Source organism: Eulemur rufifrons, chromosome 9 (assembly GCF_041146395.1).
Source record: "Eulemur rufifrons isolate Redbay chromosome 9, OSU_ERuf_1, whole genome shotgun sequence".
Lineage (NCBI taxonomy): Eukaryota > Metazoa > Chordata > Mammalia > Primates > Lemuridae > Eulemur > Eulemur rufifrons.
The window spans coordinates 41942008-41955648 of NC_090991.1; the positions used below are offsets into that span (position 1 = coordinate 41942008).

Here is a 13641-nt window from a genome sequence, read left to right on the forward strand (position 1 = left end):
TGCAAAGGCCTTTCCTTCTAGGCAATATAACTTGTCTTAAAATTCCAACAGAAAAACTCTATCAGAAGTAGAGTTCACAGAAATAGAGGCAACAAAAGGAGCCAAATAAAAAATAAATGTCCCCAAACTAAAATTCATATATCCTTCCAGAAATCTGTTTTTCTGACAGTCTTCCCCACTCCTTGGCTTAGAAAGCATCACTATTCTTCCAGCTGCTCAAGCTAAAAAAAAACTTGTTAGCTTCAAATCCTCTTTTTGTCTCAGAACTGTATTTAAACCATCAGAAATTCTTTTGGCTCTGCCTTCAAAATACATCTAATCTCAGACCACTTACCACCCTCAACCAAGCAACCATCATCTCTCACCTGGAAATGGCATTAGCCCAGAGTGGTACTCCTGCCTCAGAACTACCTATTCTCAAAAAACCAGCCAACATGATTGTTTTAAAATCTTATTCGATCATGTCACTCCTCTGCTCAAACATTCCCATCTAACCCAGAGTAAAAGCCAAATTTCCTATAAAGGTCCTGGCTATTTCTAATCTCGTCTCTCTCTTTCTCTCCCTCTCTCTCTTCCAGCCACTCATGACTACTAGTTGTATCTTAAACAGCCCAGGCACCCCACTTCTGGCCAGTGTACTCACTTCTGGTTACTTGACTTAGAACACTTTCTTCTCCCAGATACCCTTGGGCCTTGCTCCCCTTTTCCCCTTGGTCCCCTTATCAAAGAAGCCTTCTTTGACTAACACAAAATAGTAATGCTGCCACTGCAGCCACTCAGCTACCACCTTCCTCCATCCTTATTTAATTTTTCTCCATAGTACTTACTGTATTTACCATTTGACATATCATATTTTTGTGTATTGACTCTCTCCTTCCAGCAATGTAAGTTCCAAGAGGGTAAGAATTCTTATTTGACTTATCTACTGATATATCACCAAAACTAACAGCCTCCTTGTATGCAGTAAGTAATTCAACAAATGTCTGTTAAACCAATGGGTACTGGTGATGGCGGTGGTGAAGGTGGGGATAGGGGATGTCCTATTTATGATGGTTCACAGTAGTGACCATGTGCATGCCTGGGAAGGCAGCCAAAAATCTTCAGAGGGTTATTGCTTTACAGATTTGATCAAATTCCAATTAAAAACCCAGTGGGCTTTTAAACAGTATTTGACAAAGACTGATAAATTTGACTATAGAAATTAAAACTTCTATAATTCAAACAACATGCAAATTAAAAGGCAAATAAAAAGTCAGGGAAAACACTGTGCATTTCAACAAATTATGTTTTTTAAATGCAAAATGTCCTTTCAAATAACTCTAAAGGACACATAAATAATTACAGGAAATTTGTTAATATAAAAATATAAATGGCAAATAAATACAAATAACTACTGTAGTAAATCAAAGCGATAAAAAATTTCAAGGATACCTTTTTTGCCTATTAAAAGTTGAAGGCTTTTTAAAATCATATTTACTATCTCCTAGGCTTCAGGGAAACACTGTTGAGGAAACAGTAGTTTCATCCTGGAGAACTTAATATTTATCAAAACCCTTAAAACTGTCCTTATTCCATGACTAAAAACAAAACAAAACAAAAAACCCCCCAAAAATTCCATATCCAGAAACTTAAACTAAGATAATAATCTGTGATGTGAGGCAAGCTTTACTCACAATGTTTTAAAGCTCCTACATTGCTAATTTAGGGTCACATTCCCAACGTTAGTTTTATTTGCTTGTAGTTTAAGTTTTCTTTGGCCTCCATAAGTATGTTGAAAAATTTCAATTAGATGCCAGCACTTTAAAATCTACTACCCATAAAGACAAGATCTGCCAACACTGGGTCTACAAGTCTCTTAATGACTAGCTAAATGGCAGCTGATCCCTTCAGATATGACACTCAATCCACAGTTCAAAATCATCCCCTTTCTGAAAGTTTGATTCATTTACCATTAGATACTTTATCTTCTGAAGCTATCTGAGTTGGAAACTTTACACTAGAGATCAAACTTTAAGTCTGCAGGGCTTGCCAAACACTGATTGTTGGTCCTCACACCCAGAATTTCTGATTCAGGATATCTGGGGTGGGGGTCCCAGAATTCACACTTCTACTATGGTCCCAGGTGAGGGTCCAAAGGCCATACTTTGGTGGTCCAGAGACCACACTTTTGATGAAGTCTCCTCACTGGAGCCAGAGAGGATACTTAAACTGGGAATTCCATGAATGGGACATAGGAGTGTAGTAGAAAAGCCGATGAAAAAAACCAACAGTCATTGCCCTACTTCCCCCTAATTATCAGAGGCGGAAAACCATTGCCCTAAACAGAGGAATAATCCTAGATTAAGTTTCTAGTCCAGGCCCGGCGCCGTGGCTCATGCCTGTAACCCTAGCACTCTGGGAGGCCGAGGCGGGTGGATCATTTGAGCTCAGAAGTTCGAGACCAGCCTGAGTAAGAGTGAGACCCCGTCTCTACTAAAAATAGAAAGAAATTAGCTGGACAACTAAAAATATATAGAAAAAATTAGCCGGGCATGGTAGCGCATGCCTGTAGTCCCAGCTACTCGGGAGGCTGAGGCAGGAGGATCCCTTGAGCCCAGGAGTTTGAGGTTGCTGTGAGCTAGGCTGACGCCACGGCACTCTAGTCCAGACAACAGCGAGAGACTTTGTCTCAAAAATAAATAAATAAAATAATAATAGGAGTTGCAAATAAACACTATGGTAAAAGATCCCTTATAGCTCCAATATTTAATGACCAACAAATGTGTTACAAGCCTTAATATTTTCTACTGAATTTGCTTTCTCCGGCTGGATCCTATGTATATTAGTTAACATTTGTTGAATGTTTCCTTTGTTCTGGGCACTGTGCTACACATGCACACGTTACATGAATTTTCATCATTTAATCATTATAACAACCCTGTAAGGCAGTGCCTACTATCCCCGTACTGCAGATGGAGAATATGAAGCACCAAGGGATTAGGTCATTTGTCTAGAGAAGCACAGGTAAGATCTACATTTGAATCCAGGCAATCCAGTTCCAGAGTCCTCAATCTTAACCACTGCACTTCATCATCTAAAATCCAGCATTTCCAAATTCCAAGTTTTCATCTGAAACTAGCTCTTCCTCTAAACTTGCCTATTGTCCATCAATGTTCTCACCTCCTACTCCGGCTCTCACGCTCAAAATCTTAAGTCCTATTACTTTTCACATGTTCTTTTCTTTATATTTCAATTGACCTTCATTATCCTTCACCTGGCCTCTAAAATCTAGTATTTCTGCTTCTTGTCTTTCCCCACCAACACACATGCACAGCTTTCCTTATTTCTAAGGGAGAAGAGGGAGGGGGAATGGAAGTGGGTGGGGGGAATGGAGAAGAAACAATGTTCAACCTAAAAAAAGTATCACTTTTAAGTGGAAGGCTACAAAGGAAAATAGTTTCAAAAACAGAATATTAAAACATTAAATCCCTTTTTCATGAAGCAATGTAAGTTAAAAAAGAATCTTAAACTGTTGAGGTATCCCACATGAACAAAATCTGAATGCCAAAGCAAATTTTCCTTTAAGGTCAGGGGTGGGCAGGAGCTCTTGAAAAAGGTCAAAGTTTCAGAAACCCTGTATAAACCTCCTCTTTGAAATGAAAGAACTCCAAGCAGTTTGTTATGGGGGACTCCTATGTCTTTTAGCCTGAATAGAAGTACAATTTTCTACAGTACATTTACATAATGTACCATGTAGGTTCATACAACATAATAGGCCACCATCATGATTTTGATGAGTCAAATTTGACTAGTGGTATATCAGTAGCTATCTGTAATGTAATGGGTATATTCCTTAACTAAATAAAATGAGAGAGAGGCAGCACTTTAAGGAAGAAAATGCAGAGTTGAAACTTGACAACTAGATTGAAATCTTAGCTCAGATGACACACAAGTGACCCTGGGCAAGTTTCCCCCCCCCCACCCCAACTCTAAGCCTCAATTTCTTCATCTATAAAATGGGGACACTACCTAACTGCAAAGGGTTGTTATGGTGATTTAATGAGACTATGTGTTTAATGCCCCTAGCATAAGGAAGTTACAGGCACTATAAGAACATGAATTCCCTTCCCTTCCATGCCTGTGATTATCAGCCTAGATCTTAAACGAGATTTTCTGTGCAAACACTCTCTCTCTCTCTTCACACTCACTCTTGGGTAAATACCTGTAGTCTCAATTCCAATTAATATATATCAAACATTCTTCAATAATTTGTGACTACACAATATTCCACTATATGGATGTACCATATTTCTCAAACTACTAATATCAGTAATAGAAAGGATCTACTAACCAAAAACCAATATGCAGTAGTTTGGTTCCCCTGCAGTTTTGCTTTCCAGTTTCAATATCCATGGTCAACCACAGTCTAAAAATTCTAAATGGAAAAAACTAGAAGTAAACAATTCATTAAGTTTTAAATTACACGATTTTCTGAGGTAGGTTTTTTTTTTTTTTTTTGGAAACAGAGTCTTACTCTGTTGCCCGGGCTAGAGTGAGTGCCGTGGCGTCAGCCTAGCTCACAGCAACCTCAAACTCCTGAGCTCAAGGGATCCTCCTGCCTCAGCCTCCCGAGTAGCTGGGACTACAGGCATGCGCCACCATGCCCGGCTAATTTTTTCTATAAATATTTTTTAGTTAGCCAGATAATTTCTTTCTATTTTTAGTGGAGACGGGGTCTCACTCTTGCTCAGGCTGGTCTCGAACTCCTGACCTCGAGCGATCCACCCGCCTCGGCCTCCCAGAGTGCTAGGATTACAGGCGTGAGCCACCGCGCCCAGCCCTGTTTTTTTTTTTGAGACAGAGTCTTGCTTTGTTGCATGGGCTAGAGTGCCCTGGCATCAGCCTAGCTCACAGCAACCTCAAACTCCTGGGCTCAAATGATCTTCCTGCCTCAGCCTCCCAAGTAGCTGGGACTACAGGCATGCGCCACCATGCCCAGCTAATTATTTTTTCTATTTTTAGTTGTTTGGCTAATTTCTTTCTATTTTTTAGTAGAGACAAGGTCTCGCTCTTGCTCAGGCTGGTCTCGAACTCCTGAACTCAAGCAATCCTCCCGCCTCAGGCTCCCAGAGTGCTAGAATTACAGGAGTGAGCCACGCCCACCCTGTTCTGAGTGATTCAAAATGAAATGAAATCTCATACTTTCCCACTCTGTTCTGCCTGGGACGTGAGAATCCTTCCTTTGGCCAGTAGATTCACAGTGTGTGAGTTACCTGTTCATTAGACATTTAGTAGCCCCTTTAGTTACCTCATCAACTGTCATGGTATTGCAGTGCTTGTTTTCAAGTAATCTTTATGTCACTTAATAATGGGCCCTGAAGCTCTAACGTAGTGATGCTGACAGTTCAGATATGACAAAGAGAAGCTGTGTAAAGTGCTTCCTCTAAGTGTAAAGGTGAACGTTCTCAACTTAAAAGAAAAAAAAAATTGTATGCTAATGATGCTAAGATCTATGGGAAGAACAAATCTTCTATCCATGAAATTGTGAAGAAGGAAAAAAAACTCTTGCTAGTTTTGCTGTTGCATCTTTAACTGCAAAAGTTACAGTCACATTGTGTAAGTGCTTAAGACAGAAAAGGCATTAAATTTGGAGGTAGAAGATAAAAATGCATTTGGGTCTTGGAACATCTCTCTCGCAGAAGGGTAGGAGGGACACTATTTTGCCTTTACTTCTTACCCATCAAGTGTTCTAAAGAATCTGAATTCCTATTTATTTCATGGCTTTCAAAGTTGCTCAAACCACTAAGTAAAGAAAGGCTAAGGGGAACTTTACAATGGATAAATCAGGCTGACAACACCACCGTAACCCACTGATCAATCTTAACATCACAAAACACAGAAAAGACATTTCCCCCTTAGATGAAATAAGTAGTACAAAGTACCACCTACAAAGTATGTTTCCCAACTGGAAACTAAACATCAAACTTCTACATGTAATTTACCGGTGTATAGGAAATAGCAGGACAGAAGAACATGGTTAACACCACAGGGACACAATCAACTAAATTCAGAATGTGGGGCACAATACAGGATAAGTGACCTTATTTCTTCAAGCAATAACTGGAGGTGGGGGGGGGGAAGCAGTAGTGAGAAAGGAACTGTTGCAAATTAAAGAGGAACAAACAATAAATGCACTGTATGGGATCCTGCTTGGATAGTGACTTGGTTTAAAAAAAAAGAACAAAACGTGAACACTGGCTGCACATTAGATCATGCTAAGGAATTGTCAATTTATCTTATGCATGAAAACAAAACGATATTGTGGTTTGTTTTTTTAACAAAAAGATTCCTTATCTCTTAAAGACACATGCGGATGTATTTACAGATGAAGTAACAAAATATGTAGGAGATCTGCAGTAAGAATGGTCCAGCTGCAGCAAGAGCTAATGGTAAGAGATAAAACAAGACTGACCATATGTTGATAATTATTAAAGCTTCCTAATGCACCTGAAGTTTCTATTATTCCCTGTACTTTCATAAAAGTACGAACATTTCCATAAAAATATGTAGTGCAACTATATTTGCAAAGTTTTCGCTGTTGTTTGAATATTGTTCGAAGAACACAGCACTGGGTTGATTTCCACTTGTTACAGTTCATTTCATTAATTAAAGTTGAGCATGCCAATTACTCCACATAATCTGATTTCATCATGAAGAACTGCAAAAGAACCACACTTCTTACCTTCTTAGTAATTTTCTGGCAGGTTTTCTACTCTTACCAAATTGGACTTCTGAATGTTTTGGGTTAATGCAGCTGTTCTACATGATCTACTACTCCACCTTCACCAGAGTACCTTCTTTAAATGTGTCTTAAATCCCTGATGACACAGTACTCTAATTACATACTTAAATTTTGTCTTCTTCCCTGTCTTTCAACCTCAAATTGTGAACTTTCAGGAAGAACAATGTCTACTTACCTATGCATCCTTCAAGTATAGCTCAAGGTTTGGAAGTATGAAGGTACTGAAATAAAGTTTGCAGCATGAATCAAAGTTGTCTTAGAGATTATAAACCTCTGAAGGGCAGCCTGTAAATCTTACACATTTCCTAGTGTACATAAAATAATATGGTTACTAAAGTATTGAGTTAGAAATTTTGTCTAAAATTTACCTTTGCTATTATTAAAAACTCAACTTTGGTCAAACTGACTGCTTAAAAAAAAAAAAAAAACAACCTCAACTAAATTGTTATAGAAAGGGCATGAATATATCTAAGGGGGAAAAATAACACCAAAATGTCAGTGTTAAGTGGATAATGAGCATGTCAGCAATTTGTTTTGTTTCCTGTGTTTGTATATGTTTTAGTAAAGGTGACTTTTATTATAAAATATTTTAAGATTGGTATCGACAAAAGAAAAAAAGATCTAGAGTTTCATTTCTTAACATTTTTTCTGCCTCCACAACAGGCAAATGTATAACAAACTCATCAAAAGTTACACTTCTCATCACAAAAAGCAACTTTCAGTTAGAGACAAGCTCAGTATTGCCATTGTTTCTACCCCAACACACATTCCAGGAAGGAGTAAAATTTAAAAATCATTGATCTAAAAGCAACAAATTTTATATAAAAAATATTGAAATTCTTGGAATTGTGGTATATCTTAATTACAGGAGGAAGCACAGACATATCACCATAATAACATTAACTTCCTATTATGTGACTTTATGTGAGATACACAAAATAAAAGCACGTTAGTCCCTGTCCTTACGATGCAGCATTCAAATAAAACCTAATTCACCTTCACACAGGATCCCAGTCACATCCAGTAGAGACCTTAGGAATGTGCAAAGTGACTGAACAGAAAAGTAAACGTAGTGAAATCATGTCTTGAAGCCTACTGTCACTTATAGTTCTGCTATTTCTTAATGTAAGTCATTTGCTATCACTGACTTGCAATGTATTAGCAACATCCAAGACAAAAAATTTTGGTAATGCCATGAAGTGTGACAAGATTTACTTTGCCCAAGGAATGGATTCAAAAGTGACTAGGCAGGCTGGGCGCGTAATCCTAGCACTCTGGGAGACCCAGGAGGGAGGATTGTTTGAGCTCAGGAGTTCAAGACCAGCCTGAGCAAGAGCGAGACCCCGTCTCTACTAAAAATAGAAAGAAATGATCTGGACAGCTAAAAATATATATAGAAAAAAAAAAATTAGCCGGGCATGGTGGCACATGCCTGTAGTCCCAGCTACTTGGGAGGCTGAGGCAGAAGGTTGCTTGAGCCCAGGAGTTTGAGGTTGCTGTGAGCTTGATGCCACAGCACTCTAACCCGGGCAATAGAGCAAGACTCTGTCTCAAAAAAAAAAAAAAAAAAAGTGACTAGGCAGTTAGGTACAGTGGAAGAGGTTTACTGTGGACTTGGTATGAAATTATGTTACAAACAAATCTGAAAGGGAAAAGGGTGTCAATTCAACATACTATCACCAAACAAGTAAAGACGGGCCCCTGGCAATGAGCAAGATCAGAGAAAACATGAGTCAGCATGACTGATTTCTTTTAATTAACAGACTGTATTTTATTTATTTACTTATTTATTTTTTAGAGACAGGGTCTCACTCTGCTGCCCAGGCTGGAGTGTAGTGGCATGATCATAGTTCACCATAGCCTCCAACTCCTGGGCTCAAGAGATCCTCCGGCCTCAATCTCCCAAGTAGCTGGGACAACAGGTATGTGTCACCGTGCCCAGATAATTTAAAAATTCTTTTTTTTTCTTTAGAGACAGTGTCTTGCTATGTTGCCCAAGCTAGTCTTGAACTCCTGGGGCTCGAGTTATCCTCTTGCCCCAACCTCCAGAGTTGCTGAGATTACAGGCCTGAGCCACAGTAACAGGGAATACACTATATTTCAGAGTAGTTTTAGGTTTACAGAAGAATTGAGTAGAAAGAACACAGAGTGCCCATACATACTCCCCCAAGTTTCCCTATTATTAACATCTTGCATAACTGTGGTATATTTATTACACTTGATGAGCCAATAATAATATATTAACAAAAGTCCATAATCCAGAGCAAGGCCCTGACCATCTTCGATTCTATGAAGGCTGGGAGAAGTGAGGAAGCTACAGAAGAAAACTTTGAAGATAACAGAGGTTGATTCATGGGATTTAAGTAAAGAAGCCATCTCCATAACGTAAAAGTGTAAAGTGAAGCAGGAAGTGTTGATGGAGAAGCTGCACCATGTTATCCAGAAGATCTAGCTAAGATAAAGAAGGTGACTACACTAATTTCAATTTAGATGAATTGATTTTCAATGCAGATGAATCAGCCCTCTACTGGAAGAAGATGCCATTTAGGACTTTCACAGCTGGAGAGAAGTCAATGTCTGGCTTCAAAGCTTCAAAGGACAGTCTGACTCTCCTTTCAGGGGCTAATGCAGCTAATAACTTTAACTTAAAGCCAATGTTCATTTACCATTCTGAAAATCTTAGAGGCCTTAATCTATTCTGTGCTCTGTAAAGGGAACAACAAAGTCTGGATAACAGCACATCTGTTAACAGCAGTTTACAGAATAGTTAAAGCCCCTGTTGAGACTTACTGGTCAGGAAAAAAGATTCCTTTCAAAATATTGCTGCTTATTGACAATGCATCTGGTCATCCAAGAGCTCTGATGGAGATGTATGATGAGATGAATGCTGTTTTCATGCCTGTTAACACATTCATTCTTTGGCCCAGGAATCAATGAGTAATTTTATTTTCAAATCTTACTAGTTAAAAAATGCATTTCATAAGGCTATAGCTGCCATAGATAGGACTCCTCTGATGGATCTGCATAAATTAATTGAAAACCTTTTTGAAGGCATCCACCATTCAAGATGCTGTTAAGAACATTTGTGATTCATAGGAGGAGGTCAAAATATCAACATTAACAGGACTTGGGAAGAAGTTGACTCCAACCCTCACTGATGACTTGGAGGAGTTCAAGACTTCATTGGAAGAAATAATTGCAGATGTGGTAGAAATAGCAAGAGAACTAGAATTATTAATAGATGTAGAACCTGAAGATGTGACTGACTATAATCTTATCATAAAACCTAAATGGAGGAGGAGTTGCTTCTTACAGATCAGCAAAGAAAGGTGTTTCCTGACATGGAATCCACTCTTGGTGAAGATGTTGCCAACGCTGTTGAAGTGACAACAAAGGATCTAGAAGATTACATAAACTCAGTTGATAAAGCAGGGTTCAAGAGGATTGACTCAAATACTGAAAGAAGTTCTATTTGGGTAAAATTCTGTCAAACAGCATCATATGTTACACAGAAATCTTTTGTGAAAGGAAGAGTCAATTGAAAATATTTTCTTAGTAAGAACTATAAGCCATTTCCCCAACTTCATATATACAAGTTTAGGCCTGAGTCTTCCACAAACCTTTCCCTAAAACATCTGAGTACTCTAAAAAATACTTAACTAGCTTAGATATTTAGCTCCTAGGATAAATAGGAAATAATAATGTGAAAATGTTTCTGGCTGTACCACGCAATAAAATTTGCCTACCAATAATGAATCCTTCCTTCAAAAACTGGTCATGGTCATTAGACAAACCAATAACATATAACTGGACTATGATGCTAAAAGAGGAGAGCAGAGGGAAGCCAAAGGAAATTCAGGAGGTAATTTATAACTAGCTTTCATTAGACTCATAGACTGGGCTTAATCAGAGGTCAGATAACAGAATGGGATTATGGAAGCCAGAAACAATCATTTAAATAATGTCTTTACAGAATGCCACCAATTTCCCCACGAGAGTTCAAAAGGCTGTTTTCACTCCTCACAAAGCTCAGAGCAGCAAGATTTTCTGAAAAGGAATTGAATTCTGTGTTCTCTTCAGAATCTTCCTTTTCTAATAAAAAGGATATTAAATAAAACTGGGAGAAAAAAAGAAAAATAATAAATGAGCTGAAAAATCTATGTTCATCATCTTTAAAATGATATCAAATAGATAGTTTTAAAGAAGGGTTACAATTCTTTTAGAATTTGGCAGGTTTTCTAGTTTTTAACAGAAACCCCCCCACACAGGAAAAAAAAAAAAGTTTTAAAAAGTAAAATGCCGGCGCGGTGGCTCACGCCTGTAATCCTACCACTCTGGGAGGCTGAGGCAGATGGATCGTTTGAGCTCAGGAGTTCGAGACCAGCCTGAGCAAGAATGAGACACTCTCTACTAAAAACAGAAAGAAATTAGCTGGACAACTAAAAATATATATAGAAAAAATTAGCCAGGCATGGTGGTGCATGGCTGTAGTCCCAGCTACTCGGGAGGCTGAGGCAGGAGGATTGCTTGAGCCCAGGAATTTGAGGTTGCTGTGAGCTAGGCTGATGCCACGGCACTCTAGCCTGGGCAACAGAGTGAGACTCTGTCTCAAAAAAAAAAAAAAAAAGTAAAAATGCCGATGACTGAACAGAGTACCATTCTCTGTAAATTCTCTACTACTGTAACACTTCCCAAGCCAGTTACTAGTGGAAGTATTAATACCTAATGAGTTGAGAGCAATGTAATACTTCACCTTTGTATGTACAAGTTTAAAACAGACCACCACCATAACTACATCAAGGATACCCAAAAACCCCTTTCCTAATTCTTACATGTCCCACAAAGGTCCTGCTTGATCTTGCTCCTCCCTTGATCTTGCTGTGTCATCAGCATCTCTAGAAAAACATTCCCAAAGCCTCTCCTTTCTCCTTTATGTTCTGGCCACATGGGCAGACCAAAGAAGAGTTCCTTGGTAGGCCCTCTCACAGAACCCTTTATTTGTGTTTTGCTATACTCATCAGTTATTTAAGCACTTTTTGAATGCCTAGTATTTGTTTCAAGTATTTTTGTTATAGTGGTAAACAAGGCAAAACATATAACAGGAGAAAATTGATGTTCCTGAGGTAAAGGGAGAATTTTTAAAAAGCCAAAAAAAAAAAAAAAAAAAAAAAAAAACCCCCAAAAAAAACAAAACCCAGGGTAAGAGGACAGATAGTAAAGATGTCCTTTTATAGCTGATGGTCAAGGAACACCTCTTTTTGAAAAGTGGGAGAGATCTGAACAGAATGAAGAATGAACCAAGCTGACAGGAGATCCGGAGGAAAGCTTTCCAGGCAAAGGGAATAGCAAATATATAGGCAGGAATATACTTAACTCCTGAGTAAGACAACCAGTGTGGCTGGAGCACAGGGAACCAAGGGGAAAGTGATAAAGAGGATATCAATGAGGTAAACAAAAGCAGATAAAACTTGGATTCTGTAGGGCCTTGTGGCCCATGTTAAGGAGTTTGAATTGTAGTCCAAGTATGACAGGAAGCCTTTGGAGAATTCTGAGCAGGAACATGGAAATGTTATCAAGACACTATTGATGATCAAATGCTGTGGCCATGTTTGTCGTATTCAGGTCCTCAAACATAGAACAGTGTAGCATGTTCTAGTTTAATTAATAAATGACCTATTACTTTCCCAACAGATTGAAAATATGGGCATTTACTTTTGGCTGGCAAATACTGGTAGGGTGTCAGCCATAAAACTTAAGCACCTTAGGATAAGAAAAGGGAGTCTGAACAAGAGAGAGGCCTGTACTTATACTGAGCTTGCAAATTCAACTCAAAACACCACCTGTCTGAAAATTGAATATATATATATACACACATAGATAGATATAGATATACATACACACACATATACACATTCATATTTTAGAAAATAAATCACAGTATATGAGCAACAGTGTTTTGTGTGAGTTACAAGATTGGCTACACCATCTGACAGGATTACTTATATTGACAAAGACCAACTAGAGCTAGAGGTCCTTGGAGCCCTGTGGTATCAGGAAATCTGGTAAATCAGTCATAAATCAAAGAAACATGGACTCTTTTTTAAACAGAGACAACATAAGTTTAGCAGTAAAGTCTGTTAAAAGGGGGATTGGAAATTATTTTTAAAATAACTCAAAGCCTATTCCAAGTATTTACAAAATTATAAGATTATATTTCTATGCTTTTGAGTAAGATTTGGATTTGACATTCTCGACTTCCCTCTGTGGGAGACGGAAAGGAGGGAAAACTTGCTTTTCTCCAAGAAATTTATAGGACTCTCCAGAAATAGAACTTAGAGAAGCATTCCTTAATCGTGGCCTTACATTAGAATCATCTAGGGAGGCTTTTAAAACTCAATGCTGGAAACCCACCCCAGATGAATTAAATTAGAATTTAATTGGGGGTGGAACCTGGAATTTTTTCTTAAATGTTTCCCCAGGTGGTTCTAATGTGCAGCCCAAGTTGAGAATCACCAACTTGTGGCGATAAAGATTAAGTTAGAGGATTTAAATAAAAACCTTTAAAAAAAACTCAACTTGTTTTCTCAGTCAACAAACTTGAACCCTCATATTAATATGTGGGTCATAGTGGACATTCTGGAGCATAGATAAAAGGACTTGGAATCATAAACGGTTCTTTAATACATACTCCATCATACAGCTCAGGCAAGGATGGAATAAAATTTTAAAAAGGAAAATACCTCTGTTAATCCCACCATATTCTTTCCCAGGGCTTGCATTTTTGAATTCTAACATAACCACAGCAACAAACCCAGACAGCTAATTCAAGATGTCTTCTTCCTGTAATGATGCTGCCTTAG

General features: G+C 38.3%; 1 protein-coding gene and 1 pseudogene across 10 annotated transcripts in view; one reads left to right on the forward strand and one right to left on the reverse strand.

The window, feature by feature from the left end:
- KANSL1 (KAT8 regulatory NSL complex subunit 1) overlaps nucleotides 1–13641 on the reverse strand; it is a 184432-nt gene that overhangs the window by 84841 nt on the left and 85950 nt on the right. The gene's annotated exons all lie outside the window — the stretch shown is intronic.
- Nucleotides 10985–11042, forward strand: LOC138392751 (U7 small nuclear RNA; annotated as a pseudogene).